The 23,854-nt window shown below is 38.5% G+C and overlaps 1 protein-coding gene and 1 pseudogene across 1 annotated transcript in view; one reads left to right on the top strand and one right to left on the bottom strand.

The window, feature by feature from the left end:
• Positions 1-23,854, top strand: part of CCDC148 (coiled-coil domain containing 148) — a 314,203-nt gene that overhangs the window by 70,585 nt on the left and 219,764 nt on the right. The window lies entirely within an intron of this gene.
• Positions 10,396-11,275, bottom strand: LOC102861929 (annotated as a pseudogene).

Genomic DNA, 23,854 nt, shown 5'->3' with positions numbered 1-23,854 from the left:
AATCTAGTGTATGCTTTACAACTTAAAATGGCTCTGTAACTATTGGTCAATTTAAAGCAAGCTGTGGATCCTGCTGAATCTTCGTATAGGGACAGGAGAAACAGCTGAATGGCAGATGCAGATGATGAAGTGCTTTAATCAGTACATACACACCATGCTATTCAATGTATCAGGCACATTCTAGTGAGTTTCCAGCCTTTAGTTCACAGATACTGTAATAGATAATTAATGCATGTTCTGTTATCCTCAATGACAAACATAAGTTGAGATGTGTGGGGACTGCTGCAGAGCATCCACTCACTGAAAACAAGGGCTTAGTTCCATTAAGTGGTGCACCCTGGAACCTCAGCATGCTTCATTTTGGGGTGTTAACGAAAAGGTTAGTTGTGGTGCCAGCAGCATGACAGTATGCCCACAATTTATGCCCACATTACAGCACAGCCTTGGTGAAGGCTGACTTGGAACCCTTGCATATACAAACTGTCTAATTTGGCGGCCCTGATTTTGCACCACTCTGGAGACAAAGGAAGACATTAAGCTTCAGGAGAGAAAGTGCAGGAAGTGAGACACTGCTGCCCAGAGCAAGCTCTTTTGGGTGTTTGTGAGGAGCCTGGACTTCAATTTCCCTGCATATGGATTCCCCCCCATTTGGTGATCAATGCCTCCATAGCTGCAGGGCCATCCAAAGGGCCGAAAGGACAACAGAGCTTAGAACACAGAGCCACAAGCAGGGGAAAGACTTTCTCAGCTTTTTCAGTTGGCACATTGAGCTACGAAACAGAGAGCTAACTTGAAATCCCCCTGAACAGAAACTGCTTGAGTGCAGCACCTTGTCTCATACCATTCCATAAAGGAAGGAGGACAACAGCGTTTGAGACAAGGAACTATATTAAGGTGAGATTCCTGGAGGGTTGTTGTCCAGGAGAGAGAGAACCGGAAGGACCTTAAGAAAGGCAAATTTTCCCAGAAAAGATTTTCTGTAGAGTGAGTGGCTCACCCCAGAGATTGAACATTTTAACTTGGCAACTAATCAATGACATTATAAATCTAAGAATTACTGACAAATCATGCAGACATAATAAAAACAGCCTAATACTTATCAAGAAAAAAAGTCATAATATGTTGAGAAAGCATCAGGCAGCTTCAAACACTGTGAGAAAACAAATTAAGCCTTCTCCAAAAAAAGCAGAGAATATTGCAGACCCAATAAATACCCCAGCATCAAGAAGGCAGATGATACATGTTGATGTGTAGATATTTAAACAGCTATGAAAAGTACAAATGATGGAAGAAACAATGGAAGCCACAAATAAAGTGAATACCCTGGAGGTAGAGAACTAGAAGAAAGATATTTATGAATAGTTATTTGAACAGCTACAGAAGAAGGTACAAATGATGGAAGAAACAATGGAAACCACTAAGAAAACAAACACTCAAGAGACACGGGCCAGAAGAAATATATTGATGAGAAGGAACTTGAACACTATGGAAGAAAATTCAAATGATGGAAGAATTGAGTCTATAGATAAAAAGTACAAAAACTTGAAAAATCATCACAAGATAAAGAGAGTACAGACAGCACAGTAATGGAAATAACAGAAATACATAAAAGTGCGATCCAGAGTATTAAGACCTAAATGGCAGAAGTGTCCAACATACTGGAGGGACAAAAAGTAGAACAGAAGAGATGGAGCAGAGGGTCAACTAGCTGGAAGACAAGAACCTCAACAGAAACATCCTAGAAGAAAAATCAGGGATGAGACATGAAGAAAACATAAGAATCATATGGGATGACATCAAAAGGAATGACATAGTGCAACAATGAATGACTGGAAACCCTAAGTCTCTGTAAATTTTCATTAAAATGAGTTAAAAAAATATGAAGATGTTATACATAATATGTTACATGAATTTTTACAAGAAAAGGATTAGTTTTGCCAGTAAATAACTGTAAAAATAGAATAGAAACAGAGAAATTATCAGATTAAAAAAAAAAGGCCCGACATACATACAAATGGAATTCCAGAATAGGAGAGGGATAGGGAAATCACCGGAAAAATTATGGAAGAGATAATAGGAAAAAACTTCCCAGGTATTATGAAGAACAAGGAAATCCATGTTTAGGAAACTCAGCATACACCAAATAGATTAAACACAATGAAAAACATTGAGACATGTCATAGTCAAACTCTCCAGAATAAAAGCTAAGGACAGAATCCTAAAAGCAGCCTTAAAAAAACACCTAGAAAAGAAAAAGTAATGAGATTAAATAGTGATTTTTCAGCAGAAACTATGCAAACAAGAAGACAATGGGATGTTATATACAGAAAGTTGAAAGAAAACAATTGTCAACCAATAATCCTGTACCTAGCAAAGCTCTTTATCAAATACGAAGGAGAAATTGTATGCTTTGCAGAAAAGAAAGAACTTAGGAACTTGTGAAAGGAAGACCAAATCTACAAGAACTTTTCAAGAAATCCTTCACACCCAGAAACCAAAGGAAAATGCATAGACCATAGTAACAAGAAATAACAATAAAAGAAACACAACAAAATGGCAGTGTAAAACCTGGCCTGTCAATAATCACACTTAATGTGAATGGAGTAAACACATCAATCAAGAGAAAAAGAATAGCAAAATGGATAAAAAAAAACCCCCAAAAATATAAAAAACAAAGCCCATCAATATGTTGTCTACAAGAGACATATCTAAGAAAAAAAGAGAAAGACAGACTCAAAATCAAGGGCTAGGGGGAAAAATATACCAAGCAAATGGCATCCACAGAAACAAAGAATGGCAATATGAATCTTTGATAAAATAAACTTCAGAATGAAAACCACCATAAAAGATAAGAAAGGGCACTATATAATGATTAAAGGCACAATACTTCAAGAAGACACAGAATATTGGTCAACGTCTATGCTCCAAATGATGGACCTGCTAAATACATAAACAACTGTTAACAGAATTTAACAAAGAAATAGGCAACCCCACAATAGTGGTAGTAGACTTTAACACACCACTCTCACCAAAGGATAGAGCAACTCAAAAGAAACTTAACAAAGATGAAGAAGATCTAAATTACACATTCAGCGAACTTGACCTGTGGGTGTATTCAGAGTACTGCACCCAATTAAAACTCAATTGACTTTACTCTGACAAAATTTTATAGAATTAAACACATATTAGGGCATAAAGCAAGCCCTCAACAAATTAAAAAAAAAAAGGAATTAATACAAAGTGCTTTCTCAAACCATAATGCCATAAAACTTCCTATTCACAACTGATTGTAAAGGAGATCAGATAATCAACTTCCCACTCAGAACTGATTGTAAATGAAATCAGAGACAGTTAATCAGCTTACACTTGATTGCTAATACAATTAGAGACACCAAAACAGTTTAGCCCCAGTTTTCAAGTAAATAAAAACACTTACCCTTCAGGATCCAACTGTGCCAAGCTAAAGGCTCACCCTCAGGTAGGACCCAACTGACTTTCAAATACCTAAAAATGTGCCCTGTTCATGGATAGGAAGACTCAATATTGTTAAAATGGCAATCCTACCAAAAGCACAACAGGTTAATCCTAGAGAGGATGAAACCAGGCTGCTCCTTGGAGGCAAGGATTCTGAAGCTTGTTTGACCTACTTTGGAAATGTTACAAAGAGGGACCAGTCCTTAGAGATGGATGTCATGCTTGGGCAGGTGGAGGGAAAGTGCAAGAGAGGAAGACCCTTGATGAGATGGATTGATTCAGTGACTATGTAATGGGGATAGGTGTGTCAGAGACAATAAGATTGGCACAGGATAGAGCAGGATTTAGGACTTTGTACATAGGCTTGCTATAGGTCACAGGTAAATTGATGGCACATAACAACCAAAAGCAACCTACATGTTCAATGCAATCCCAATTGAGATACCAAATTAATTTTTTAAGGAGACTGAAAGGGAAATTGTCAAGTTTATTTGGAGAGGAAAGAGACCCCAAATAAGCAAAATGTTTCTAAGAAACAAAAATGAAGTGGGAGGTATAGCACTCCCTGATGTCAAAACCTACTACACCACAGTAATAACCAAAACAACATGGTACTGGTACAATCCCATAAAAATTTGCAGCCTCAGAAACTTGACAGAAAGTCACCTGAGTTGGTATCTACTTGATGACAGTAGTTTAGTTGTGGCGTGGAAGGATATGGTCATGAGATAGCGAATGAGTTATCTCTAAATTCTTTCTTTGTTATGAAACCTGCAAAGGGTATATGTTGTTAGAGAGTGGAGAAGCTATACCACAGCTGTGGTAGAGGGGTTTTGTTTCTCATGGCGGCAATATTGTCATTGAGGTTTATGTTAAAAATATGCCATAAAAGAAAAGGAACCTACATATTCTTTAAACCATAAGAACAAAGCAAAACAAACTGTTACATTTATTCTGATTCACAACAACACTGTATGACAGAGTAAAACTGCCGCATAGTGTTTCCAGTCTTTTAATCTTTGCAGTAGTAGACTGTCACATTTTTCTTCAAGGGAGCTCAGTGGATTATAACCACTATCCTTTTGTTTAGCAGCTCAGTGCTTAAGAATGGCACTACCAAGGCTGCTTATAAATGCTATCGTAACAGAAAATGTAAAATTATGCTCAAAACTTTTTTTAACATAGAAAATATTTAAAGATTTATCCTTACATTTTACTTTATAAGTCAGAAAACTGAAGTTCAGAGAGATGAAATGACTTGCCTAAGGTTCATGGAAACTCATTTGAATTGACGTCTATTATTCTCTCAGCTTCACACAGCTTTGCCTATGAGAGTCTTGCAAATTTATCGAAAATATTTATTATACTGTGGGCCCTGGTGTACGATAAAACAGACCCAAAGAATGTTAAAAAATATTACTTCATTCTATCATAAATTTGACCTTTCTGCAAGTAATATATGAGCTATAATAAACATTAATTAAACATTTAGTCATAATTTTGTTCTTAGCCTTAGAATTTAAAACGGCTTATTTAGTAAGGGGATTATTTAGGTAATTTATATCTCTTAAGAAAAATGTTAGAAGAATTTTCATACATTGCACATGCTTTTTATCTCCCTTCTCCAGTTTATTTTTTTGTAACTATTGTAGCAAGCACAGCCATTCAGGCAGAAGCAGAAAGCTGAGAGGAAAGACTAAAAGTAGAACTTTCTATTCCCTGCTCCCATCAAGTCTGTCCTTTGATCCCCAAACATCAGCTTCTCTCCATAAGCCAGCCTAAAGCATCCTACTAGTTATGCATGTGATTCTGTCACATAACTTGGGGACCTCATTTCCAATCTGCCTCTTAATTGACTCTTTCTGCTTCTGCGTTGAATGGCCAAGAGTTGCTGGAATGTACTTAATTCCAGCTTTAGTATCCATGACACATTTAAGGTTCTCCTCTTTGTTAACTGCCTCTCCCTGTTCTTCCTAAAGTTGTTCCAGAGGGTCATCACATTTCTTTTGACCTTCACTATATAAATACCCTCTACATTTCCAAGGTTGTGATGACACAACCTCGCTGTTGAAAGTGAGGACTTGAAGCACTTTTTTGCAGAAGATCAAGGAATGCAGCCTTCAATATGGATTACATGTCAATGTCCAGAAAACAAAGATTCTTGCCTCTGGACCAATAGGCAACATATTGATGGATGGAGACGAGATTCAAACTGTCAACAACTTCATCCTACATGGATCCACAACACCCTTGGTTCTAGCAGTCAGGAAGTCAGGAGACACATTGCACTGGTAAAGTCTAGTTAGGGACTTCTCCAAATTTAGAGTAGCAATGATGCCAGTTTGATTGCTTGAGGTGCATCTGATTCAGGCCCGGATATTTCCTAATACTTGCTATGCATTTGAGAGCAGGACAATTACTAGGGATGAAAAAGAATTGATGCCTTTGAGCTATGGTGTTGTGAAGAGCACTGAACATTCCATGGACAGCCAAAAGAACAAAAGTGTCTTGATGAGGGTGCAGATGGAGTTCTGTTTGGAGGAAAGGATTAAGAGACTTTATCTCACATACTTTGGACATGTTGTATGTTGCTATGTTCCTTGGAAAGGGACATGATGCTTGGAAGGATGGAGGGTAGGCAAAGGAGAGGAAGACTGTCGACCAGGTGGATTGACTCAGTGACTGCTGCAGTGGCTCTAATGTGTCAGGAAGTGTGAAGATGGCACACAGGAACAGAACAGGGTTTAGATCTGTTGATCATAGGGTTGCTTTGAGTTGTACTTGATTCAATGGCCCTTAACAACAACAACAACCATCTCCTCCTCTATCATGCAAATTAAGTCTTTGAGGAGTAGAAACAACCTTAAATTTCTGTCTACGCTTTTTGAAAATTAATTTTAATGAAAGTTTACAGAGACTTAGGGTTTCCAATCATTCATTGTTGCTCTTTTCTCCCTGCCCTTCCCCCATTCACTCTTCTCCTTAAAAAGTAATAGAAAAACTCTTTCATTGTTATGCAATACCTCCCCCTAAGTCCACTTCATTGTGCAGCCTTCATTCTGGACTCCTGTAATGATAATACCCAATCATATATCCCTTTTAAAAGTTCTCTCTCTCATCTATTTTAATGCAGTATGCATCATTCCACCCCTCCTTCTCTGTCTTTCCTCAACCCCGATGTCAGTCCCTTTTTACAACAATGACTCTATGCAATATTTGCCCTTTTGTGACTGAGATATTTCACCTAGCATAATGTCCTCCAGGATCATCCATTTTGTATAATATTTCATGAGTTCCTTGTTTTTCAATGCTGCATAGTATTCCACTGTGTGAATATACCAGAGCTTCTCTATCCATTCATTTGTTGATGGGCACTTGGGTTGTTTCCAGCTCTTTGCTATTGTGAACAAAGCTGTGATAAACATGGATATGCATATATTTGTTTGGATGTCGTTTATGGTCTCTTTGGGGTATATTCCCAGCAGTGGAATTGCTGGGTCAAATGGTATCTTTATTTGCAACTTTTTGAGAAAGTGCCATACCACCTTCCAGAGTGGTTGCACCATTTTACACTCCCCCAACATTGAATAAGGGCTCCCGTTTCTCCACAACCTTGCCAGCATTTGATGTTTGCTGTTCTGTTAAATTTTGCTATTCTTACTGGGGTGAGATGATATCTCATAGTTGTTTTGATTTGTATTTATCTTAGAGCTAGGGATTGAACATTTCTTCATGTGTTTGTTTGCCATCTGAATGTCTTCTTTGGTGAAGTGTCTGTTTATATGCTGTGCCCATTTTGCAATTAGGTTATTTACTGTTAAAATCTTGTTGTGGTGAATTTCTGCCTATGCTTTTGATCTTTTGTTGGTTTCCCATTTACTGCAGATTTAAGATTTGATGCCTTTGATGCATTCAAGTGCAGAGTTTCTTTATGTTTTAGACTCTACACCATCTAACCTCTTCAGAAACGTGAATCTGTTAATTATCCCCATTGTTTAATTTGTCTTTCTTTATCTGTTAAGTGTTTGCCTCAGCCTACAAACCTGGTAGAACCCTTCCTATACAACTGAAATCTTCTCATGAATCTTAATCTATTTTAACAATTTCTATCTCTACCCTTTAATTTGAAATAAAATAGTTTTGAAAAGCAATCTAGATTATCTCAGGACTTCAGATCTCCTAAGTCAACCAAAATCCTCTCCCCTAACCTCACCAGCAATTTCCATTTTACCCGATTTAGTGACTACTGCTCTCGTAATTTGACCTTCCACTTCCAAAATAGCTTGCCTCTGGAAACCCTATGAACTTGGAGAAATGATGAAAGTTATTCAAGTGTTCAGGTCTTTCATTCATAGGGTCGCTATGAATCGTCTACAACTTGACGGCACTTAACACATCAACAACAAGCAATGTATAGATCCCTCTCTCATTGACATTCTTTACTTCTGCACCTTTGTAGAGATTGAGCATTCATTTCTCAGTATCTTTTAATACTTTATTTTCTTTGGGTATAACTTTACAAATCATCTTGCCTTTTCCCATTTTTATTTGATTGGAAGTTTGCTGATGGTATTTGCTTTCATTCAATTATTCGTATACATTTTGTACAACATTACTTAAAATTGATCAGTGTAACTCATTACAAGATCTATTCAAATTCAGTCACCTTAGAGAGGGCCTGGACAGCAGATTTGATTTCTTTTCCTTCCCGTCTCATCCCTGTTAACTCTTTAAGATTGTGCGGGCAGAAGGGTGCAACAATGAATGAATGGAATCCCAAAATCTCTGTAGATGTTCACTGAAATGAAAAATAAACATCCTAAATTTAAAAAAAAAGATTGATTATATCTGTATGTAAATCTTTCCTTAACTTTTTATATTAGTGATTTATTAGTAGTCCTTTTATGACTGATTTATATCACTTAACGTAACTTGTTCTAGATTAATCCATGTTGCCAAATATTTCACAAATTTTTGATAGTTTTTTAAGTGATGCATAATACTCCACTGTGTGAATAAACTATAGTTTCTTTAGCCATCTATCAATGAACACTTGGGTTGTTTCCAGCTCTTTTCAATTGTAAATAATGCTTTGATAGACATGGATGTGACAATGTCTGTTTACGTTGAAGATCTTATTTCCTCGTGTTATATAACTCATTGTAGGATGGCTAGATCAAATGGTATCTCTTTTCTCAACTTTCTATGTAAGCATATTTTAAAGTATCTTACTTTGATTCTTTTTTAGACTGTGTTCTTCATTGTCTACTCTGTTATTCTAAAACTGTTATTCTCCAGACTTCTTCCTTTGCTCTCTAGTGATCTCTATTTTATTGTGCTTCAGCTATCTTTAAGATTTTTACCTATCTTTTGCTAGGAATTACTTTCAAACATTTTCCCTGCTCAATCCTTGTACATTTTCTCTATTTATTTGTTTTTTTTAGAAGGTAGTAAGGATTTTATTGTCGAAACAAAAGTATAACAGAAGACTCAAACTAATTGTTCTGGTAATCTAGACTCCAGAGTCTCTGTGGAAAAGCCAGCTCCTTACAGAGATAACATCTAAACCCCAAACAGCGGATATTTGAGAGAGTTTTCTAAACAGTCACTGAACATTTACACAAAGGGCAGCATTTAAAATACTCCTTTCATATATATATTCCTTTCTTCAATAAGTTATATATAAATGGCTCACTGGGGGTGAAAATGCTTTCTTTATAGAAAATTTTAATTTCTTCTACACCTCCCAGAAGAAAATGGTTTTGAGCCCTAGGCTAAACAAGGAAATCCTCAAGGCTATAATCTAGCTGTAGTTAGGATATTCACTTTGGAAAAAAAAACAACACCACAAAACCATTAATATCAAACCAGCACAATGATTTTTCTCCCTTATCATGTTTTCAACCAAATTGGAGTTAATTAATCTTAAAGTGCAAAAAAGAACTTGAAAGACTAGTGTTCTCCTCTGTGATACACATGAAATAGAAGTGTCCCTCCATAGCATTGGCCCAAGAGGATCTACATTAAGAAATGGGTAGAGACTAGGCCAACAAGGCCAGTTTCAGCACCGGTCTGACTGCTAATTGTACAGTCATAGTCATCCGAACCAGCTAAGTCAGAACACAGTACCGTCCCAGTGCTGGATTGTGTAACCGAGTTGGTGAATATATCTACTCCAGGATGTGTTGATTGTGGTAAAGCAATCAAGAAGCCTTGGGTTTGGAGTAATACAAACAGTTACCTAGGAAGCCATGATTAAAGCACTTGTCTTGGGGAAGTAATGTAAAAATAGGTCATAAGGTCTCCTGTTACATCATTTCTGAGACAATTTAGTCTAAATTAATGCCATATGAAATGGCTTCTTCCATACAATAAGGACAAGCTTGACACTAATGTTTATCAAAAGTCAATTATGTTTTGGTTGCGGCAGCAAAAGCAAGATGATGAAGGGAACGTCATTGTTTGGAAAGCGTCGCAATAAGGCACACACACTGTGCTGCTGCTGTGGCTCTAAGGCCTACCACTCCCAGAAGTCCACCTGTGGCAAGTGTGGCTATCCTGCCAAGTGCAAAAGAAAGTATAACTGGAGAGCCAAGGATAAAAGGTGAAATACTGCCAGTACTGGTCGTATGAGGTACCTAAAAATTGTTGACCGCAGATTCAGGCCTGGATTCCGAGAAGGAACAACACTGAAACCCAAGCGGGCAGCTGTTGCAGCATTCAGTTCATCTTGAGAAGTCCACTGTTTAGTTATGCAATAAATGTTCTGGTATTATGAAAAAAAAGTCAATTATGGTTATAGCTCTAGTCTTGGTTTAATAGGTTGTTGTTAAAATATATAATTTTCTGATGTGAGAACCAAGGTAAAAGGGGAATGGAGAAAAAGATACCGTCAATCCAGATTTCCTAGAATAGAAAACTCTAGAAACCAGTGGATGTGAGCACGTTCAAGTCATGAGGTTTGAGGTGCTCATTTCTTCTCTTCTATCACTGACATGTCCAACTTGGAAGGCTTGAAAGCAGCTCGCTGGGTCCTCAGCCTTGTGGGGGTCCTGCACACTGATCAGGTCCACTGGGGAGGGCTTCTGGGATCCTTCTGTAGGCCTAGGTGGCAAAATTTCCTGAATCAGACTTTGGAGGGTTCTTGGTCCAAAGACGCTCCATTTGTCTAATGGGTTTCTGTCCCTATCTCCACTTCCAGAATCCATGATCCAGAATTTGGACTGAGTAAGAACCAGAAGTGAACCAGCCTCTGGATTTCTGCTTAGGGGGCTAGTCAGGGCTGCTGCTTGAAGTAGACTGCGTGGCCACAGGCTGCATCTCTTCCTTTATGATCTCTCCACTTTGCACCATTAGTTTTTGCAGTGCTTCTGACACTCGAAGGTACTCGGTCTCCTCACAGGTGAGGCCCTTAGGGGTAGTAGGAAGCATCTTTCAGCCCTGGCTGTTATTCAAATGGCTGATTGCTCTCCTGGATCAGAAAATTAGTGATGTATGAGTAGATTTAGCCTTCACCACTGGGACCTGGTCTACACTGTCAGAGGCCAATGACAGGGTCATAGCAGAGGAGGGCACACTGGTTTCTCTTCCCTCCACCTTGGTGAGGGGCTCGTGCTTGCGCTCTGGGATCACTAGCTTCCAGGGGATGCTGCCCATGTCTGATGAAGGAGGAACTATGGGTGCTGGGTCCTCTAGGACATCATCATAACGGAATGCCTGGTGGTACATCCGAATGGGTAGAGATCTTGCCTAGAGGCCCACTAGGCTCAAGAACAGGTACTTCTAACTGTCTCAAAGCCATTGAAAAGACTGGGATCCAGGGCTGAGCCCCTGACACCGCAGTGAGACGATAGGATGATTATGCTGACAGACAAATATTAATGAGGAACATGTTCCAGTTGCTGATGGTTAACAAAACTTCTGAGGAAGAGTCCATTCAGGGGTTCGTTCCTGTGCTGCTGCCACACAAGGCCCCTGTGGCCCAAACTCCAGCATGGAAGAGGTTCTGAAGACCCAGGTCTCCCAACACAGCGCTGACAGTGCTGGAAATGCACTGACAAGAACAGAACACATGGACCAGCAACCATTGGCAGCTGGTGGCCTTCAAGATAAAACTTGAAGCATTCTCTTTTGAACCTTATATATTACAGCACATGCTTATCAAATCAGTTTAGGAATGCATAGACAGATGTCCTCAAACTCAGTGCCCAAGATGGAAATATTTGTTGTCCTTGAATAAAATTGTACTTCTTTCTTAAAATATATCTTAGTTTCCTCTTCTCCATCACTTCATAGTCACTTACTAATTTGGGAAAATGTTCTCTTTGAGTATTTACACCTTCCTTTTTGTCATTGGGTCCTGACCATTATCCTTGAATGACTGATTCACTTCCTATCCCTCTGTAATCTTTCCTCTAAATTGCAGACAGACTGCTCTCCCTAAAATGCAATTTAGATTATGCCACCCCTGATGATTACTCTTTAAAGGTATCTCATTTCTTACAATAATGTCTAAACTTCCTGAAGCTTTGCTTTCTTTTCAGCCTCTCTTACATTCATTACATTCAAGAAACTCCTTTTAATATGCTTTCTCCCAACTTTGTCACTCTGCACGCTGCAGCACCCTCTTTCCTGTTTCTGTACCTTAGCTCCTGCTATTGTCTGTGACTGCAGTGCCTTTCTGTGGTTAAATCTTACTCATCTTAAAGATCTGGCTTAAATATCCACTACAGGAAGACTTACATGAGCTGCCAGCTGGTTTCAATACACTCTATTCTCCTTAACTCCTTGTAAATAACTGACTGTCATGGAACACTGAAAAAGTCTGTCTTGGATATGGCTGCAAGCAGAAACTGCATTTTACTCGTCATGGTATACCTCAATCCCATCCACAATAACTATTTTTTAAGTCCATATAACATGGTAAGTGTGCAAGAACTTTTGCTAAAGTATAAGCCTTATGCATTATATTTTTTCTTTTTTTTATTAAATATTGTTTTTTATTGGGAAAAACATATTGGGGGTACAAGGAGGTGAGGGTTGGGGACAGAAGGGTGAGGATGGGCCAGGATGCAGTTGCAGAACTGCACAGGTGAGTCGGTGGGGGGAGCAGGTGAAGGAAATGATGAGGGTCCAGTGGGGACCAGATGCTACAGAGGAATGACAAGCATTTTCCAATAGTAATTAAACCAACTGTCTTATTGATTTGGGAATTGGATGCCGACTCTCTGGCTTCTTCATGCTGAACAGGGGCGTAGATATAAAGGGGGGAAGGGAGGACGCTTTATCACCTGACTGGTGGTCTTGGGTTACAGCTGCTTGCCTTCTTGCTCCTGAGGGCCGCGACGGTTCGCCCTGTGCCGGGGGCCAAGCGCAGCCCGCCCTGGGCAGAAGGCCACGACAGCTCGCCCTGGGCAGAGGGCCAAGGGCAGCCCACCCCGGGCAGAGGGCCACGACGGCTCGCCCCGGGCAGGGGGCCGAGGGCAGCCCGCCCTGGGCAGAGGGCCACGACGGCTCGCCCTGGGCAGGGGGCCGAGGGCAGCCCGCCCTGGGCAGAGGGCCACGACGGCTCGCCCCGGGCAGGGGGCCGAGGGCAGCCCGCCCTGGGCAGAGGGCCACGACGGCTCGCCCTGGGCAGGGGGCCGAGGGCCGCGACGGCTCGCCCCAAGCTGGGGGCCGAGGGCAGCCTGCCCCGGGCAGAGGGCCGTGACGGCTGAAGTAGTATTTTTTTAAAAAAGAAGAAGAAAAAGTGTGTGTGTGTGTGTGTGTGTGTGTGTGTGTGTGTGTACCGTCAAACTGGATCTGACTGGTACAGGAGACTGCCCCTCCTTCTCCAGCAGAGCATGAAGTAGAGTCTGGGTGTTCCCCCCTCCCCCCCCAGGTGCCTGTTGGGGTCTGGGTTTCAGCTGTCCACACCACAGCAGTGGGCAATGAGCTTAAAGCCCCTGATGGCTCTGGGTGCTGACTCTCACCAGTGGCTATGGATAAAGTCACAGGCGATTTTCAGCCAGCGCTGGATATTTTTTCTTTTTAATCCTTCCTGGTATAGTACTATTTTATGATGAAACTTGCTAGATAAGTGTATGGTTATGGAAAGTCATTAAGGAGTGGAATAGAAGTCTTTGGAATAGAAGTCTTTCTTAATTGTCAACATTGAATGTGTGAATATGCCGAGAAGTCAAATGTGGTTTTAAAAATAAACCTTGCTACTTGGGAAAATGGTATTTTCAGGCATGAACAAAGTCATCAGGCACTTAGATTCCCTCCAACCTTGTCTCATGTTAGTTTTCATTCTCCCCATTTCTCCTGAATGTATAACCTAACCAAAAAGCCACAATAGATAAATCGGGTAAAGATGGAGTGTATGATGCTTTTAAAAAGAAATATCATCCACATACTCTCTCAGTTACAGTTTTGCACAGCATCAGCTACATCCTTAAATCCTTTACACTATTAGCCTCCTTTGCTCTAAAAGTACAAACAAGTGACTTAAGCTCTACAAATCAGAGGGTAAGTAGAAATTTAATTCACAATTTAAAATTTTGTGAGTTCTGGTTGTGTAGCTATTGGTCAAAATCAAGTTTGTGCATACATGAATTTTGTTGTTCTAACTAAGATGAACAACTCCTATAAGACTCATCCTCACCCTGTAAGGGACCTGTCTGACCTCACGGGGATTAATTTTGGCTTGGGGGTGTTGTTAACGGAAGCAATTCTCCCTTGAAAGTTGGTGAAGGTCAGATATGGTCATCTCCACATGCCCCTTGCTTGTTTAATAGAGTTCATGGAATATTCAGTATTCTTTTTTCAACACAACACCCTGAAAGCATCAATTCTATTTCTGTCATCCTTATTCGTTGTTCACCTCTGGTGAGTCCACCAGCTCTCCAGATACAAAGGAAGTGATTAAAAAGATCATCAACTGGATAATTTGCACCATAGTCCTCAATTTGACGTTGAGGACTCATTAATTTGGTGAGTTCCCTAACTCCAGACTTTCCCAATACAATATGTCTTCTGATCTCCTGATTGTTGGTACCAAGTGTGTTGATTGTGGATCCAAGTAAGATAAAGTTGTTGACAGTTTCAATCTTTCCTCTATCTATCATGATGTTACCTATTGGTCCACTTGTGAGAACAACAAGATGGGTAAATAACAAAGAAAACTACACCAAGCAGAAGTGAGTCAAATACTGAAGTAAATGATAAGGAGAATGGGGAGTTATGGAATGAGACAAGTATTGCCTGGGGCTCATTTTGCTGATGTTGTTGTAAACAAAGAGCACATGTTCTACAGAGAGTGGGGATGGCAGCAACTTTCCAGTTGTGTTGTTGTTAGTTGCCATCGAGTATGACCAATAGCAGTTCTATGAAGAACAGATCTGATTCCTGTTCTATCCTGTGCCAATCCTCACACTTCCTGACACACTATAGCCCATTGTAGCAATCACTGTGTTAGTCTGTCTGGTTTGAGGGTCTTCCTCTCCTTCACCAACCCTCTGCCTTTCCAAGCATGATGTCACTTTCCAAGGAATACCCACTCCTAACAACACGCCCGAAGTATGTGAGGCCAAGCTTTATCATCTTTGCCTTCAAGGAGCACTCTGACTACACTTTCTCTTTTGGCTGTCCATAGGATGTTCAGTACTCTTCCCTAACACCACAGCTCAAAGGCATTGATTCTTCTTATGTCATCCTTATCCATTGTCCAGCTCTCAAATGCAAGTGATTGGAAAGATTATAGCCTGAATCAGATGCACTTTAGTCCTCAAACTGACCAAATTGCTTCTGAATTTGGAGAGGTTGCTGAATGTAGATTTTCCCAGTTCAGTATGTCTCCTGATTTCCTGACTCCCAGAGTGTTGACTGTAGATCCAAATAAATGAAGTTGTTGACAGTTTCAGTCTTCTCTCCTATTGTAATGTTGCCCATTGGTACAGTGTTAAGAATTTTCTTTTTCTTGATGTTGAGATATGATCCTTGTTGAAGTCTGTAATTTTGATCTGCAACAAGTGCTTCAAGTCTTACTTTCAGCAAGCATGGTTGTGTTTTCTGCATAGTACAAATTGCTGATGAGTCTTCCTCCAATCTTGATGTTACATTCTTCTTCAGAGTCTAGCTTCTCGAATAATTTGCTCAGCATACAGATTGAATAGGCATGGAGAGAGAATACAACCCTGATGCACTCACGTCTTAATTTTATAATGTGTACTGTTCTCTTGCTCTGTTTGTACAACAGCCTCTTGGTCTAGGTCTAGATTTTGCCTTAATACAACTTAGTGCTCTGGAATTCTCATTCTTCTCAGTGTTGGCCGTAAGTTGTTATGATCCACATAGTCTAATGCCTTTGTATAGTCAATCAATTACAAAAAAAAATTCTGGTATTCTTCACTTTCAGCCAGGATCCATCTGACATCAGCAGTGATATCCGTGGTGCCATGGCTGCTTTTAAATCCTGCGTGAATTTCTAGCAGTTCTCTATCTATGTACTGTTCTAGCTATTTTTTTAAATGATCTTCAGAAATATTTTGCTTGCATGTGATTTTGATGATATCGCTCAATAGTTTTCATACCTCTTCCAATCCAATGGCCAGACAACTGTCCTTCAAATTTCCTGTCATAGACCAGTGAGCAAATCCAGGGCTGCATCTGTTCATTGAAACAAATCAATTAGTGCCTCATAGATTCCTGCAGCCTTATTTTTTGCCAATGCCTTCAACTACTTTCTAAAATTTTTCAAGATCAGTTAGTTCTTTATGGTACAGACACTCTGTGTATTCCCTTCATCTTCTTTTGATACATCCTGGGTCATTCTACATATTGCCCAGAGCATTGTTCAATATTGTGATTTGAGGCTTATATTTGTTTTTCAGATCTCTCATCTTGAGAAATGCAGAATGAGTTCTTCCCTTCCCCCCTCCAATTCCAACTCTCTTCACATTCCATTATAATTCTTTGTTTTATCTTCTCAAGCTGCCCTTTGAAATCTTCTGTTCAGCTCTTTTACTTCAGCATGTTTTCTCGTTTTGCCACTCTAGTGCAATTTTCAGAGTTTCTTCTGACATCCATTTCAGCTTTTTTCTTTCTCCTTTTTGTAATGACTTTTGCTCTCTTTATGGATAATAGCCTTGATATCATCTATAAGTCATCTAGTCTTTGATTATTGGTGTTCAATGCTTCAAATCTGTTCTTAAGATGATTTTGAAATTCAGGTGGAATGATAGACTCAAGATCAAATTTCAGTTGTCATGGATTTTTTTATCATGGACTTTTAAAAATTTTCTTTGGCCTCAATTTGAATATGCATATGAACAATTGATGATGTAATCCACAGTTTGCCCCTGGCCTAGTCGGACTGCTGATATGGAGCTTCTCCAGTGATTCCTTCCACCAGTGTGGTCAATCTGATTCCTATGCAGTCTATCAGATGAGGTCCATGTGTAAAGTCACTATTTGTGGGGTTTTTAATAAGATAATTGCAATTAATAAATCATTGAAAATACAAAATTCGATCATTCTATATCTAGTCTCATTTCTGTCACCGACTCCATACTTGTTTAGACTACTTACTATACCTTCTTGATTGTTTCCAACTTTTTAATTTCAGTCACCAATTTTCATTAATACATCTCAATTTCATGTTTTGTAAATTTTTTTTTTTTTTTATGTTTTGTAAATTTTGAACTGCAAGATTTGGTAAAATTTTCCAATTTCCTCCTTTTTGGCTTTAAATATAGGAGCTTATTATTGAATAAAAATCATATTAACAAGTCTTCTTTGTATGTGTATGAATAATATCCTATGACTCACAACATTGTACTTTTGGATAGAATTTGAAATTGACTTTTTTACTATGAATGCAAGACCATTCTTCTGTTTTTCATTCTCAGCATAGTATACCATGTAATTATCTGATTCAAAGTAGCCAAAATGAGTTCATTTTATCTCACTAATGCCTAGAATGTCAATGTTCATGTGTTGTGTTCCATTTCATTTTTTATGATTTCTAGTTTTCCAACATTTATAGTCATACATTCCATGTTCCAATTATTAAAGGATGTTTGCCACTATTTTTCCTCATTTCAGTGAACTTCCAATTTGGGCTCTATCTCTAAAAATATAACTATCTGTGTTCCTCTACTCTTCATAGAATTTTCAGAGTCCTTTTATTTAAGAAATGGATGGCCAACCCTGTTTCCTAGTCTGTCTTAATCTGAGAGCTCTATTAAAAACCTGTCAATCATGTATAACCCTTTGTGACATTTGACACACTTGTGGCATAGCTTGCAGCATCACAGCAATCCACAAGTTGAATCAGTACAACAAACTAAAAGACATATGCTATACCAGTTGTGCTAGTATGATTTTATTGGACTCTATTTAAGTTCTGACAATTATATTCCTGGAAAATTGTTCTAGCTTTTGATTCTCAATATCTTAAAGGTTTTAAGGGTGTTCTAAAGTCCTGTAATTAATACTTTTCTGCTTAAACTAAGTAGATTTTGTTGTGTACAACCAAGAATGCTGCTCAGATGGCATTTGAATCCCTCTATGCTTTTCTCACTGCCTTGCTTGCCAATTGTATACTAGAGAAGGGAAACAATTAGAGCTAGTAACGACCAATTATTCTCCTGATTCAAGCTGGGATTGGTCCAGTGGTTTTGCAGCACCTTCCCTCTTTCAGATGACTGTAATGGAAAAGGACATTGTAAAAAGTTTGCCCATCAGTCACATCAGTAACTGGCTGCAGAGGAAATGATACTTTAATCACATAATAACAATCTATCACTGTTCATAGATATCATCTTACTTCAGTTTATATTTCTGGCATAATCGTAGTGGGTACTTCCTTAGTAAAGGGAGCTATAGCAAATTGCTTCATGGACATTAGTAATCATCACAACATATACATCTTTTTCTGCAGAAGGAAAACAAATATATAAGCCATAATTGGAGAAATTTGCTATCCAGGTTACAGTAGGAATTGGCAAAGATTTAGAATTATCTGTCAGTTTAAAGCACTTGTTTTTGAGTATTTTGGGTGTGATGTACTGGGCCATTCACTATCAGAGCAATCAGTGTTTTCGATGAATCCCTTCATTACCTGTTTCTCTATAGTCTCTGCAGTTTAGGACATTCATAGAGAGGTTCCCTGTGGTTACCATGGATATGATATCAGCAGAAGCAAAAGAGCTCAGAGGAATCAGGACCAGTGCCAGAATGATTTTTGGTCACAGTAACAGATGGCTACAACTATACTGTGCTTCGTATGGCTCTTGGCAGGTAGCTAATTGAAATTCCGCTGGGTTTGGGCACTTGATGAACTATGTATCAGTTCCAAATAGAGAATTCAAAGAAGTCTGCCTCTTAAAATATCTTTGGGATTCTTTTTAAAAGGTAAATTTGGTATGGTGGCATGTTGGGTTTGTTTTTGTTTTTTTAAACAACTTTTAATTTGTTGTTGTTGTTGTTTTAAATCCTATTTGTATGCAGTGGGGTCGACTTTATTAAGAGGCTAAATTTGGTTAGTCCTTTTAACTAAAGCTTTATATTTCAGTGGTAAGTCATAAACTCTCACAAAATGCTTTGCATATCAGGACACTTGATCTAGCATATAGATGTTTGCATTTTACTATAATTGTATGGCATGAAACTTCAGGCAACCGTAATTTCAAGTACTGAGTAATTTAAGAGTGGAAGCAACAAGTTTAAGTTGGAAAGCTGATATACTTCAAGCCATGTTAAAAATAAGTACATAACCTGAATTATTTTTTTCTTTCTAAGAGTGTCTGATGGAATAAAATAGAGAATTCAGAAATAGACACATATGGACAGTGAATTTTCAACAAAAATATAGTTCAGTAGAGGAAGAGGAATCTTACTAACAAATGTTACAGGAAGGACTGAATGTCCAGATGTAGAAATAAGCGATTCCTGATATAAATATTCCATCTTGTGCAAACATTAGCTCAAAATGGGTCGTAGACTTTAATATAAAATTAAATACTACAAATGACAGGAGAAGAAAGCACAGGAGAATATCTTAATGATTTTGATTTGACTAAAAATAACTTCGATATATCCCTGCCAAAAAATTTAATAAATTGGAGGCTCTCAAAATGAAGAGCTTTTTCTCAGTGAAAGGCACCATTGAGATAACATAAAACACTTGTAAATGATATATATGAGAAAGGACTTATATTCTAGAATTTATAACAAGAGTTTTCAAGACTTCATAATAAGAAAGCAAATCTATTACTTAAAAAGAAGGCAAAATATTTGAATAGTCATTTCACTACCTAAGGAATACAGATGGCAAATAAGGTAAGGAAAAGTATTCAACACCTTTAGCCATTAACCCAAGGGACGGGGGGTAGAACATACTTTCCTGTAGTCTATTCTAGTCCATGGCAACCCTCCCTAAACTTACAAGACTGTGAATCTCAACAAGGGGAGACAGCCTTGTCTTTCTCCAGTGGAACAAATAAAAAAACAATAGGACATTAATATCTATTCCCATTCCCTACCCCCATCATTCTCATTGAATTAATTCCAATTCATAGCCACTTTATAGTACAGAGTATAGAACTCCACAAAATTGCTATGAGTCAGAATCAGCACAAAGCAGTGGGTTTGTGGGGCTTTGAAAACATTTTGATTTTATATTGGCTTGCGTACAAAGTTTGTATACATTGTGTTTTACTCTATCCTTAATTCATGCTATATTTCATACAATCATTCTCATTAATTATGTTTTATAAAATGAATCACCATTGAACTGTGCCCACCATTACCCTGTCTTTCTAGATCCCTGTGGGTTCTTTCCCATTTCCTTTCCTCCCCCCTCTACCCACCCACCAAATTGTGCAAATGTGTGACTTTGCCTCTACCCATCCTCAACTCTCTGCTCTCACCCTCCTCCCCTTGGGTCCTCACACACATTGTACAAGTTATCGCTCTATTTCTACAATAACAGTCTTATTCATTATTGGTCCATATGAGACTGAGTTAGTTCGCTTAACATACTGCTCACTCTCCAGTTCCTCCCAAGTTATGTAGTGATTTTTTAAATAGTTGCTCCTGAATGTTGCATAGTATTCCACTGTGTAATTGTACCACAATTTCTCAGTCCATTTGACTCTAGTTGGCTATTTGGGCATTACATATTCTTGTGAAGGTAAATAATGCACAAAGCAGTGTGTTAGCTCTTTTTGTTTTGTTTTAAATATTTACAAGAATATACTATCACATCTTTCTCTCTTATCAAATGATTGGTGAGTTCAAACTGACAATTTTTTAGTTAATAACCAAACGTTTACCCACTGTATCAAAAGAGTTCTTTGTATACCTGTTTCTCATCTCTTTGCTGTTGAGTCAATTTGTTCCCATCGCTGACCCTTCAGTGGGTGTCCTATGTTATAAGCTGCATGAGAAGAGAGTATCCACCTTCCGTATAACTACAGATAAGCACGTGGATTAGCACTATGGATTAGCAGCACAACTTTCTGTGGGCTATACTACAGAGTTCTCTTGTAAACCTATTGTTGTTAGTGTTGTGTACCATCAAGTTAGACTGACCCATAGCAGACCGTCTGGTGGGTTTTCAGAGGTAGTAAATCACAATGGAGGAGATTGCCTATTGTTCTTCCACAGAACAGCTGGTGGATTCAAACCTCATACCTTTGTGTTGGCAGTACAATTGTTTACCTTTCAACCACCAGAGATCCCTGAGTTTCCTTTATTTGATCCTCATTTTGTTGTCTATCTATTAAATGGTGTTTTTTTTTTAAAAAAGCAAACTTAAAAATTTTTAATAAACACCAAGTGATTTAGTGCTAGAATACTCATTACTAATAGCAAACTGCAAAATTATATAGTCACTTTGTAAAAATCTTGGCAATTTTTTATAATGCTAAGCATATATTTATTATATGATCTAGAAATTTTGCTCTTAGGTATTCATCTTTTAAAAATGAAAACCAATATTCATTCAAATGCCTGTAAATGAATAGCAGCTTTAGTTGGATTGCTAAATCTGAATATAACCCCAATTTTCTCATCTAGGAAAAGGATAAACTATAACGCATTCACACAAGGGGATATTAATAAACAATACAAAGCTTGAACTTTTAATCCATTCAGCAACAAGAACAAATATCATATACACTATGATAAATGAAAAAAAGCCAGACACAATTGCCTACTGTGGTTTAATTACATTTATTCAAGGAGGTTGGATGGCATAGTCTATAGACAGTAGAGCTATTAACACAAACACCTTTTTTCTCTGGAAGTTTGCATCCACTAACCATTTAAGGAAGAAAAATGGACAGTTTACTCCTATGTAATTTACAGTCTCCAAAAACCCACTGGAGGGTCTGCTATAAGTCAGTTCTTATTCCAAGTAATGATAAAGGGAGATACACCATGCTTGTTAAGACAGAACTATAGAAGTATAGAGTAGTTATAAATAGCTGAATTATTAGAATCTTTATGGTTACCAGGAACTGAGGTGGAATGGATTTCCTCAGCTAGCAAAAAAGGAAGAAAGAGTAAAAGCACACTATAAATATTTAAATTTTATTTCTCAAAAGTTACACGTACTGATTCAATTTCTCTTCCAGGAACTGTAATTATACCTTTAATGTGTTGAATACTAATAGAAAAATTCAACATGTAGATTGTTGTTGTAGGTGTGCTTGAATCGACTATAACTCATGGTGATCCTATGAACAACAAATCTGAACCCTGTCCTATCCTTTGCAATCCTTATAATCCCTGACATATTTGGGCCCATGGCTGCAGTCATTGTGTCAATCTATCTGTTCTTTTGGCTGTCCATGGGATATTCAGTATGCTTCTCCAACACCAACAACTCTTCTTCAGTCATTCTATTCCATATTGTCCTAAATTATCCCAATCTCGAATGCATAGCAGGTGATTGAAATAACCATGGCTTGATTCAGGTGTACCTTGGTCTTTACTTCTTTGAATTAAAGGTGTACCTTGAAATCATTGCTTGTCAACACCCTGGAGAGCTTTCATTGATAGGAGACTTCCCCAATACGTGTGACTGCTGGTACCAAGGATTGTGGAACCAAGTAAGATGAAATCATTGTCAACTCAATTTTTTTCCCCATCTGTTATGATATTGACTATTAGTCCAGTGGTAAGAAATTTTGTCTTCTTAATATTGAGATATAATCCATATGTTGTTGTTGTTGTTATGTGCTGTTGAGTTGCTTGCAACTCATAGTGACCCTATGTACAACAGCACTAAACCCTGCTCTATCTCTTGCCAGCCTTATTGTCTCTGACACACCTTTCCCCATTACACCACTGACAGGATCAATTCATCTCATTGAAGATTTTCCTCGCCTGTGCTGTCCCTCCACCCTCCCAAGCATTATATTCCTCTCCAAGGATTGATCCTGCCTTGTAACCTGCCTAAAGTATGTTAGACGGAGCTTCAGAATCCTTGCCTCCAAGGAGCAGCCTGGCTTCACCCTCTCCAGGACTAAATTGTTTGTTCTCTTAGCAGTCCATTGTACAATCCATATTAGAAGGCTTGATATTCTGCAGTAAGTTCTTCAGATCCTCCTCATTTTCAGCAAGCAAGGTTGTGTCATGTGCATAATGTAGATTGTTGATGAGTCCTCCTCCAATCCTGATGCCACATTCTTCCTCTGAATTGTGGTATAACTTCCAAGATATTATTCATTAAAAGAGCAAAAGGTTATTACAAAGACAGAGGAGCAAGAAAAGCCCAAAATGGATGTCAGAAGAGACTGTGAACATTGTACTGGAGTGTCAAGAAGCCAAAACACAGGGAAAGGATGCTAAAGTAAAAAATGAAGTAAAAAGGTCAACAGATAGCTCAAGAAGACAAAGCAAAGTGTTGTAATGGAATATACAAAAAACTGGTGTGAGAGAAGAAAAAGAAAAAAACTTGCTTAGCATTTCTCAAGCTGATAGAACTGAAAAACAAATTCAAAGCTAAATTCAATACCAAATTTAATACTAATTCAAGTTGCAATACTAAGAGATGCATGGGGCAAAATCTTGAAAAACCCTGGAAGTACCAAAAGAAGATGGAGGGAATACAGAGTCACTGTACCAAAAAGAATTGCCTGATACAGAAATATTTCAAGAATTAGCATATCATAAAAAGTCATTGGTGAGAAAGGAAGATGCTCAAGCTGCATTGAGGATATTGGCAAAAAATAAGGATCCAAGAATCTATGTGATACCAATTGAATTTAAGCAGATGGATGTTGTTGTTGTTATGTGCCGTTGAGTCACCTGAGACTCATAGCGACCCTATGTACAACAGCCCTAAACTCCACTCTGTCCTGTGCCAATCGCACTATCTCCGACACTC

The sequence above is a fragment of the Elephantulus edwardii genome, unplaced genomic scaffold (genome assembly GCF_000299155.1).
Source record: "Elephantulus edwardii isolate Elephantulus edwardi_28Jun2011 unplaced genomic scaffold, EleEdw1.0 scaffold00010, whole genome shotgun sequence".
Classification (NCBI taxonomy): domain Eukaryota; kingdom Metazoa; phylum Chordata; class Mammalia; order Macroscelidea; family Macroscelididae; genus Elephantulus; species Elephantulus edwardii.
Note: the sequence above shows the minus strand (reverse complement) of the source record. Positions and strands in the feature narration are given on the sequence as shown.